This window comes from Pongo abelii, chromosome 2 (genome assembly GCF_028885655.2).
Source record: "Pongo abelii isolate AG06213 chromosome 2, NHGRI_mPonAbe1-v2.0_pri, whole genome shotgun sequence".
In the NCBI taxonomy this organism is placed as follows: domain Eukaryota; kingdom Metazoa; phylum Chordata; class Mammalia; order Primates; family Hominidae; genus Pongo; species Pongo abelii.
The window spans coordinates 204,992,959-205,004,231 of NC_085928.1; the positions used below are offsets into that span (position 1 = coordinate 204,992,959).

The 11,273-nt window shown below is 43.8% G+C and overlaps 1 long non-coding RNA gene across 1 annotated transcript; it reads left to right on the plus strand.

The window, feature by feature from the left end:
• Nucleotides 1-514: 514 nt before the first annotated feature.
• LOC134761079 (uncharacterized) lies at nucleotides 515-6,042 on the plus strand. The gene is made up of 2 exons (XR_010139326.1): nucleotides 515-1,313; nucleotides 1,676-6,042. It is a non-coding gene; the product is annotated as an uncharacterized LOC134761079 (long non-coding RNA).
• Nucleotides 6,043-11,273: the final 5,231 nt, after the last annotated feature.

Here is an 11,273-nt window from a genome sequence, read left to right on the forward strand (position 1 = left end):
GCCCACGAGTGACTCAGGACCAGCCTTCAGGTCAGCCCTGAGCCCTGTGAGCAGCAGTGAGCAAGGCCAAATGGGCAGAGGAGATGAGAGAATGACCAGCAAAGGCAAGGGCAAGAAGGAAGGGAGAGCTGTTGGTTCAGACAGAGGTGGTTCAAATCCCAGTGCCTCCAGGTGCTAGCTGGAACAGCCTCAGTCAAATTAAACACTAAGCCTCAGTTTCCTCATCTATATATTTTTTTCTTTTTGAGATGGAGTTTCGCTCTTGTCACCCAGGCTGGAGTGCAGTGGCACAATCTTGGCTCACTGCAACTTCCGCCTCCCAGGTTCAAGCAATTCTTCTGCCTCAGCCTCCAGAGTAGCTGGGATTACAGGCACCCACCACCACACCTGGCTAGTTTTTGTATTTTTAGTAGAGATGATGGGGTTTCACCACGTTGGGCAGGCTGGTCTTGAACTCCTGACCTCAGGACATCCACATGCCTCGGCCTTCCAAAGTGCTGGGATTACAGGTGTTAGCCACCATGCCCAGCCTCCTCATCTATAATTTTATAGATGAATTTACCTGAGAGGGCTCTGCAAGGATTAAAAGAGATGAGAAGCAGAAAGCCCTTAGCAATGTTGTTTCTATACATTATACCAGTTCTTATTAATTTTTAGGAAAATGACGAGAGGAGAGAAAAGAGAAAGAACATAGAAGTGTCAGCATGGGGAGGACTGCCTCTGTGCCTGCCATCCAAAAGCCTCTGGACTTCCCCAGCCCCCGGCTCTGCAGGGCTTTGAAAAGATGTCCACGCATTTGTTAATTCTTAACCCTAACTTAGTGAACTCCTGCCAGCTGCTGGCTTAGTTCATGTGGGGATTGGGGAGGGCATCCAGTGATGAGACAAGATCTTCACCCTCCTGGACCTTCCCCCAATCTGGTGAGGGTCATAAGATGTGCACACACACCACCACCACCACCTGGGCATGGCCATCCCATTGGGCTTGACTTGGAGAAGGAGCAGGCTGGAGATGTTGGAAGCCACGTGGGCGGCACTTCATGCCGCCCTTGTGAGAAGGAGCCATGGCAAAAGCCCTCGAGCGTTAGTCCCCAAATTCCATTTAGCTCAGTCATGCGCGGTGAACATGTGAATGTCGAGTGCGTCTGACCTTCTGTAAATGTAGAGCATTTCAAGAAAAAGCGCGAGGAAAAGGCCACCAGGAAGCCCCTCACCTTCTTCACATCTTGACGTCTACATTCCACTCTTCCCTGAAGCAGTCAGTGTCACCCAATGTCTGCTGAACCACCTCCGGCTCCCAGAGAGGGGCGGCAGGTGAGGGGGTGCTTTCCTTTCCCAGGGCTGGAAGAGGACAGTCATGCTCCCTGGGTCTCCTTCAGCCTCTTGTGGGGATGTGCCCAGGGCCTACCCACACAGGATGCGACCAGACCAGGGTTTCTGAGGATGGGGTGGGCCCTGGCTGAACATCTCATGTCCTGGCACTAAGGGTCATGCCTTGACAAGGACTCCATCACTTCACTGTCTGAAACAAACAGCTTTTTTGGAGCATGGATACTCCCAGTCAAATGTTTTAGGAGGAAAACAAATTTCATCTTCTTTTCTGATGTGATGTTTTCTATGGGGCTAAGGGTGTGGGGTGCAGGTTTCTGGCTCTGAGGCAGGTCATGTCCTTGCAGGAACAGGGGCATGCTTATGCGGAAGCTGACTTTATAAATGGCTCACGGTCATGGCCCTGGAAGAGGCTGGTGCCTGCCCGATGTCTGGTCTGGAGAATCCATCAGGTCCGTGCCATGATGCCTGCAGCTGAGAATGAGCCGTCTCACCCTGAGTTCCCTCCACACTGTCTGCTGGGTAGGAACAGCACAGCCTGCAATGGAAGCCTGCCCATCCAGGGGTGGAGGTATGGGAAGACAAGGTCGTGCACTGGTCTCCTACCTGCGGGGCAGCTTTTGCGCAAGGTCTTCAAAGGTTGCAAGTCACAGTTATTTTCCAAGCCTCCTACCTTCCTTGAAGAGGTGCCCCAGATCCTGTTAGCATCTTCCCAGCAGATGGGCCCCTTCTCCTGACTCACAGTGTGATCCAGAACTTCCTAAGTCTCCTACCTCCTCAGGCTCCAGTTGGCAAAAAGGGAAAGAGGCCACCCTAGTTCTAGCCTTGTGGTCCCCATAGCAGAAATGGAAGAAGGGCTCAGCATTCAGAGTCTCGAGCTTTTAAACAAGTCCTCAGAGCTCAGTGCCCAGGCCTGACCTCTGCTTCCAAAGACATAGAAAAGTCAGGATGGAGAGACCCTACAGGTGATCTGGCCTATTGCTTCTCACACCCCAGCCGAGCTTCCATAATGACATCCACCCTCTATGCAACACTTCCTAAGTGCCAAGTACTTTACTGGCTGATTTTTTCATGGAATGGTTCACTTAAGCCTCTGGAGTAACGTTATAAGCTAGCAGTTATCCATCCTGTTTTCAGATGAGGACACTGTAACTCAGAGACCTTACTGCATTTGCCTTGTTCAATGTCACGCTGCCCCTACAAAGCATTGTCAAGGATCAGATTCTATACCCATTTGATTCCAAATTTCATGTTCTCTTTTTGTGCTGCCTCTCTATGCACCCTCCTTAAATACTGGTCTAGAATACTTCCAGTGATGGGGAACTCACTATATCCCGAGGCCACCCACTCTGTCACTGTGCTCTTTACAAAAAACCAAAGTCTTTCTAAAGGTCCCACCACCTGGTCCTAATTCTAACTCCCTTATCTGTGTCCTCTGGCCTCCTAGCAGCCTTCCACTGTGTGACAAAGGCTCTCATTCCCCACAGCTCTTCTGGAGGCTGCCCCGCCTCCCTGCATCCCCAGCTCCACAGAGGACAGAAATCCACATCTGCTCACTATTCTCATGTGTTGCCTCTAGACATCATTGTCTGTGCCCTCCAGAGAGGGTCCTGGAACAGATCCTATGGCAGGAGACTTGGGAATCTCACAGGCCACTTGCTTCATGTTTTACAGTGCTATGTTTATTTGCATTATTATACTTACTTTTTAACTATAAATGTCATCCATGAACCTGGTTAAAAATATTCCAAGAGCACAGGTGGATCTGAGGAAAAAGTAAACATCTCCTCTCATTCTCTTCCAAACCCAGTACCACTCCCCAGAAGAAACCTCTGTTGAAAGTTTCTGTTTTTATTTCTTGTGCTAATTCCTATTATAATTTTTTTTAAAAAAGCTTTTATTTTCTTGGCTTATCTTTTATTTTTATTTTATTTTTTGAGACAGACTTTCGCTCTTGTCACCCAGGCTGGAGTGGAATGGTGCGATTTCGCCTCATTGCAGCCTCCGCTTCCCGGGTTCAAGTGATTCTCCTGTCTCAGCCTCCTGAGTAGCTGGGATTACAGGCATGCACCACCACACCTGGCTAATTTTTGTATTTTTAGTAGAGACAGAGTTTCACCTTGTTGGTCAGGCTGGTGTCGAACTCCTGACCTTAGGCAATCTCCCGCCTCGGCCTCCCAAAGTGCTGGGATTACAGGCATGAGCCACCACGCCTGGCCTTGGCTTATCTTTAGATAGTAAGTTTTGACTCCCCTTTATGGAGGATTAGGAATTCAGCACCCTCGCAATACCTCTTGCCTCTCCATGTCACCACCCAATTTTATTATTTATATTGCTCTTTTTAATTGTTTTAGTGATTACTACTATTACTTTCAATAATCTACCTAAAAATCTGCCGTGATTTATTCACTTTACACAGCATTCATTAACTCCCCACTGTGAAAGGTGAGGGTAGCAGTGAAGCCCTCTTTTTTCTACCTCTCTCGCACTAACTCCTCATGATCTAATAATGTTTCATAATTTCCAGGTTTATTCTGTGGCTATTTAAGTGTTAAAGTTTGAAAACCAAGGAACAGCATTGTGAACATATGAACTTTTTTACTGAAGAGCCAAATAATATGATCAGACCTAGAAAGAAAAAGAAAATGTAATTCAATGTCATGATCCTTGTGACATTCTAAGGAGGCTCTTCTATGGAGTGAAGAGTCTAGTGGAGTGTGATGGTTCATTTTATGTGTCCACTTGACTGGGCTAAGGGTTACCCAGATAGCTGGTAAAACATTATTTCTGAGTGTGTCTGTGAGGGTGCTTCCAGGGAAGAGATTGGCATTTGAATCGGTAGACTAAGTAAAGATGGCCCTGAGCAATGTGAGTGGGCATCATTTAATCCATTGAGGGCACAAATAGAACAAAAAGGCAGAGGAAGGGTAATTGACTCCCTTTTCTTCAGCTGGGACGTCCATCTTCTCCTGCCCTCAGATATTACAGCTCCTGGATCTCAGGCCCTGGGAATCCAGGATTTGCACCAGCAGCACCACCAGGCATTTGACCTCATGGCCTCAGACTGGGAGTCTATACCATCGGATCTCCTGGTTCTCAGGCCTTAAGACCACAACTGAGTCACACCACTAGCTTTCCTGGTGCTCCAGCTTAGAGATGGTATTTCATGAGACTCTTCAGCCTCTATAATCACACGAGCCAATTTTCATAATAAATCTCCTTTTATGTCTATCTATCTATCTATTCTATTGGTTGTGTTTATCAGGAGAACCTTGACTAATACATGGAAATTCTTATTTTTCTTTCCACTTTTTTCACTGCTTCTGGGCCAATTCCAGCTGCACAATTTTTGTTTTTGTTTTTCTGAGATGGAGTCTTGCTCTGTCGTCCAGGCTAGAGTGCAATGGCATGATCTTTGCTCACTGCAACCTCTGCCTCCCAGGTTCAAGCAATTCTCCTGCCTCAGCCTCCCTGAGTAGCTAGGATTACAGGCGCCTGCCACCATGCCCAACTAATTTTGTATTTTCAGTAGAGATGGCATTTCACCCTGTTGGTCAGGCTAGTTTTGAGCTCCTGACCCCAGGTGATCCATCCACCTCGGCCTCCCAAAGTGCTGGGATTACAGGTATAAGCCAGTAGGCCTGGCTTGTTTTTTTTGTTTTTTGTTTGTTTGTTTTGTTTTTTGTTGTTGTTGTTGTTGTTGTCTCTCATGTCATCCTCCTTTAAAATTCTTTTTTAGTTTTGCTAGAGTACTTTCTCGAAATCTGTTTTTATTTAAGAGGCATGACTGGTAACTGTGGTAGGCTCCCAAAATATATTCACATCCTAATCCCTGGAGCCTGTATTAGTTTATGTGGCAAAAAGGGATCTTTGCAGATGTGACTAAGTTAAGGATTTTGAGATGGGGAGATGATCTTGCATTAATCAAGTGTGCCCTAAATACAATCACAAATATCTTTATAAGAAAGAGGTAGATGGTGGTTTCTCACACAGACACAGACGAGAAGGTGATTTGAAAACGGATCAGGGAGAGATTTGAAGATGCTGGCCTTAAAGATCAGAGTGGCGCAGCCACAAGCCAAAGAATGCTTGCTCTCAGGAGAGTTGGAACAGGGAAGGGAGGGTTCTCTCCTAGAACCTCCAGAGGGAGGCTGGCACTGCCTATGCCTGGATTTTGGCCCAAGGATACTAACTTCAGACTTCTGTCCTTCAGGATGATGAGAGAATACATTTCTGGTGTTTTAAGCCACCAGGTTTCTGGTAATTTGTTACAGCAGCCACAGAAAACGGATAGAGGGATAGAGGAACACTGTAATTTCCTACACACTTGAAGATGACTTTCTGAGCACTGCCCTCTTATTTCCAATTTGACAGGGTATAAAATTCTATCTCCTATACTAAAGAGCATTTTTCTTTAGAATTTTCAGGACATTACACTATGGACGTCTAGCATCCAGGTTAGCAGATGAAAAGAAATCTCATGTCAGCCTGAATCTTGTTATTTTTCAAGATAACATATTTTTCCCTGCTCTGTAAACTTACATGCTTTTTATCTTTATCCTTAGAATTCTGTTGTTCCATCAGTGTGTCTTTAGTTCATAAATCCTCGACATCTGTGGACTGTTTCAATCTGAAGACTCCTGCCTTCTTCAGTTCAGGAAATGTTTCTTCTATTCGTTTTATGTCCATTTTCTATTAAAACTTTTATTAAACAGATATTGAGCCTTCTGATCTATTTTTTATTTCTCTTGACTTTTCTCTGATATTTTCTCTCTTTGTACTTTTGCTCCATATTTTGGAAATTTCCTTTCCAAATGACCAATTTGGTTCTCAGTCTTGTCTGTTACATTATTTAGCTTATCCCATTGAATTTTTGATTTCACCAGTCATGCTTTGAATTTCCAGATCTTTGTTTCTTGTTCTTAGACAACTTTTCATATAGCAGACTACTTTTTTTTTTTTTTAGATGGAGTCTTGCTCTGTCTCCAGGCTGGAGTGCAGTGGTGTAATCTCGACTCACTGCAACCTCCGCCTCCCAAATTCAAGCGATTCTCCTGCCTCAGCCTCCCGAGTAGCTGGGACTACAGGCGCGCACCACCACGCCCAGCTAATTTTTGTATTTTTTGTAGAGACGGGGTTTCAGCATGTTGGCCAGGATGGTCTCGAACTCCTGACCTTGTGATCCTCCCGCCCCGGCCTTCCAAAGTGCTGGGATTACAGGCGTGAGCCACCATGCCCGGCCATAGTAGACTACCCTTGCATTACGAGTACAATTGCCTCTTGGTCTCTCTGAGGACACTATTTACAATTTTTAAAAATGTTTTTACTAGTTTCTCGAATTATGTCTGATTCTTCCAGGGATAGCTGGCTTTTATTTATGATTTTAGTGTTCCTCAAATGTCAAGAGAAAGTAGGCAGAAGGGCGTGAGTTCAGAAAACACACTTGAATTTCAAAACAGGGGCACATGTACACTTTGGAAACTATACGTATCCATGAAGAGATAAACATACCCCCACAGTTTGAGGAAACTCCAAAGGTGGTTCTGTTGCAAGTCATGCCCTACCCGCTACCAACACTCCATCTCCATCCACACACTTTGAGAATCAGTGGCCCAAATCAGTGATCTGAAAGAACATTGAAATCCACTAGAGAAATTTTATAAAGTATCTGGGCCTAGGCATCCCGAGGTAAAGCTAGTGCATGCTCAAGATTGTGAATCCCTGGAAGAGGGTCTCCATGGGGCCTTGTCTTTGTAACTGTGGTCCATGGACCAGCCGTGTCGGCATGGCTGTGGAATGTGTTAGACGTACAGAATCTCAGCCACCTCCCCTGACCAGTGTTCCAAATCAGACTCTGCATTTAAAAGAGATCTCAGCGATTGGTAGGCACATTGAAGATGGCAAGCACTGCTTTATGGGAGATTATAAAGCAGTGTGGTGTATTTTGAGTGGGACCTCCAGAGCCTGGTAGAGCTGAACTTGAATCCCAACTCTTGCTTAACTAATTCATGAGCACTGGCTACAGAGCACTCAGCACAGTGCCTGCCGCTGCCAGAGGCTCGACAACATTCTTCCCTCCCTCAACTACTTCTTCCAAGATTCTTTTTCAGGTCTAAGAGAGTGTGGCTCTTCAGCAGAAATATTGCTCCAATGCCTTCATTCCTCTCCTGTCTGTAAAGCAGCTGATTGATCACACTCTTTGATCTTTCCCCTCCTGGTGCCATCATGTCACTCTCTCTAGCACTGTCTTCAATGATGACTTCTGGTCTCACTTGCAAAACTTAATATCGAAATGCTTTTGATATTCAAGCTTCTTTGAAGTCAACCCAATCTGTATTCCAGAGTTAAAAAGACGTTCCGCATCATAGCTCTTCCACATAGGAATCTGGAGTGTCCGTCGGAAAGACAGCTATGCTCTCTGCTCTGCTGGTTCCATTTTCCCTGCGAGCTCCCTGAAGAAGCATGGAAATCAATTCCACATCAGATGACACCTTCCTGCAGCTGCAATTCATGTTAAGGACACCTTTGATTCAGTACCAATTCACTCTTATGGAGCTCACAGTGAACTTCCTCTTGTACTTTCTAATGTGTCCACACTCCCCCAAGCCACGCTTGAAGCTTGGGTTCAAGGCAGAGATGTCTGTTTCTGTTTTACAAATGAGGAAGCAACTACAGAGAGGCTGGGACACTTTCCAAAGAAGAAACACACAGGATTTTGATGAGCCTAAGTTTCTTAACCAGATCAGTGTTCCAAGAAAATGAGAGGAAATCCTGTCTCCAGCAGCTGGTAGCATCAGGTCTGGAGATAGTTAACCAGCTAGCGTCCCCTTCCTGATGATCCAGGCACTTCAGGAATCACCATCTGCAGTTGGTGAAAGCAAATCAACAGGTGACCGTTTCTAGGAAGAACTCTTGCCCTCTCTTTCTCTTACTCTCTGTCTGCTTTCCTCCTTGTGCTAACTCAGGGGGGACTCTCTTTCCCAAGTCATAGACACAGAGCTTGCTTCACACATGGGTACTAATCACTTGTGATAATCACCCAAGGACCCTGAAAAGGGTCACGCAATGTGTGCTCATCCCAAATCTGCTCTCTCTCTGTCTCTGTCTACCTCTGCCTGTCTGCGTCTGTCTGTCTGTCTCTATCTCTCTTCCTCTCTCTCTTACATACATACACACACACTCACAGGAAAACCACCTAGAGCTTCTCTCAACCGCTTTTGGGTAGGACTAGAGGGCAGTCCCATTGGCAGAAGAAAAATGGGGAGAAGCCGTTGCACCACTACATTAGAACAGCGTTCCTAAGTCTTTAACACGCACACGAATCTCGGTGGTGGGGAGGGTCTCGTTTAATGTCAGATTCTGGTTCAGCAGGCCCGTGGCCAGGTCTGAAATTCTGCATTTCTAATAAGCTTCTAGTGGTGCTGAAGCTGCTGGTCTATGGGCCACATGTTGAGTAGCAAGAGATTAGAATGAACTCCCCATCCTGTGGGGATATGTAGGGGCTACAAGCGGAGGCAGAAGTAGCCCAGGAGAGACAGCCTGCAGGACGCTGCCTGTTGAGGATGGATGCCCGGAAGGCCCGTGTCTCCTCGTGATTCTGCCACTATGCCTGCTCCATCAATTCAAAAGATGGATACTGACAAGATACTATTAATTTAATGTATTTGGCAGAATGTATCAGTAAGTCAAAGAAAAAACACCATGCATATCTCAGTAAGGACTGTTAAGACATTTGATAAAACTTACATTGATTTCTGAAATAAAGGGAAAATATACTCCCTTTATATGATAATATCTCTTCTAAACCAACTTCAGACGTAACACCTAATGGCCATTACCAGAAACAAGCTTATTAAAGTCAAGGACAGGCAAGAATATCTGTTAATTAACACTCTTCTAAAATGTGGGACCAAAGCATATAAACCAGAAATAAAAAGTGTAGCTATAGAAAAGAAAGAGGAGACACAGTTATAATTTGCAGATGGTATAATCATCATCCCATAAAACCCAAGACTCATCGGAAAATTCTTGGAATTAATGAAAGAGCTTGATGGAGTAATAGAATACATAAGAAGTTTAAAAAGCAATAACTTTCATGCACACATATCAAGTGAGCAGTTCAGGAATATGTGGAAGAAAGTTTCCTTTCACACATGACAATGAAAATAAGACCACAATGTAGAAATTAACATTAATTGTTCATTTTAATTTTAATTAGTTAACAATCAATAAAACATAAAAATTTACAAAGAGCTATAAAAGACTTGGGTATGGTGAGGACACCCATGCTTCCAAATTTTGTTGCTGTTGTCTCTTCTGCTGTACTATTTGTCCTTGTACATTTATGCCTTGAAAAAATCCAATATGTTGTCTTGAATGTTATCAGATAGCAATCAACTAAGGGGCCTGGATGAAATAAACCACCGGTATTGACTGTATATATTACGGCGCAAATCCACTACCAAGAGAAATGAGGAGGGAGAAGAAAAAAGCAGGGGATCGGAGGATAAGAGAGTGTGGTTTAGGCCATAGGGGGTTTTTGTGGGGGGAGGGGAACGTGGGATATTTTTTCTCTTAAATGACATCTAAGAAGGTGCATCTCCTTTGCAAGAATGTATCTCCTTTGCAAAGCAAGCTGACACTAAGTAACAAGAGTCTTGAAGGTATTCAAACTCTTTAACCCAATAATCTCACCATTTGAATCTATCCCAAGGAATAACTTTAAAATCTCAAATAAACCTCATAACAAAGATGTTCACCAAAACATATTTATGATAACAAAAAAAATTAAGATAATGTAAATGCCCAACAGTGGGGAATGTTTAAGGAGCCTATAGTACATCCATTTGGTGAGATATGTTGCACAATCACTGAAAACAATGCTTACCAAGTGTGATAAAAACACAGGAAATATTCACTTTCAACAAAAAAGCTGCATAAAATTCAATATGTGCCATCCTCAAAGACGTTAAAAAGCTTTGCCTAGAAAAGGAATGAAAGGACATGCCCCAAAATGTTAACACTGAGTAGTTTTATTTTTCTCTGTTTCTACTTTTCTAAAGTGAGCAAGTATTTCCTCTTAAAGTATACAATCCAATGGTTCAGTATATTCAGTCTGTGCAACCACTGCCACCGTCAATTTTAGAACATTTTCATCATCTCAGAAAGAAACCCTATACATTTTGGCTATCACCCTCAGCCCCCAACCCCCTCAGCCCTGAGCAACCACTAAGCTCTGGGTCTCTTTATAGATTTTCTTATTGTGGATATTCCGTATAAATGGAATCATAAAATAAGTGGCCTTTGGTGACTGGCTTCTTTCACTTCCTTCAAGGTTCATCCGTGTTGAGGCGTGTATTAACACTTCATCCCTTTTGATGGCTAAATAATATTCCATTGTATGGATGTACCATATTTTGTTTATCCATTCATCAGTATATAGGCATTTGGGTTATTTCTACCTTTTGGCTATTATGAATAATGCGGCTCTAAACATTCATGTACAAGTTTTTGTACAAAATGACAAATGTTTTCATTTCTCTTGGTCATATCCTGAGGGAATAGAATTGCTAGGTCATATGGTTACTCTCTGTTTACTCTTTTGAAGAATGGCCAGACTGTTTTCCAAAGTGTGTCCCCAATTTTACATTCCCCCCAATAGTTTATGAGGGTTCTCTACATCCTCACCAATTCTTATTGTTATCCGTCATTTTTATTATAGCCTTCCTATTGGGCATGAAGTGGTATCCCATTGTGGTTTTGGTTTATATGTCCTTGATGGTTAATGGCATTGAGTATCTTCCATGTTCTCAATGGCAATTTGTATACTTCCTTTGGAAAAAGGATAAACACTTAGATCCTTTGCCTGCTTTTTAATTGGGCTATTTGTCCTTTTATTTTATTATAGAGTTGCAAATATTTCTTCTTGCTTTGATGTTGTTATTT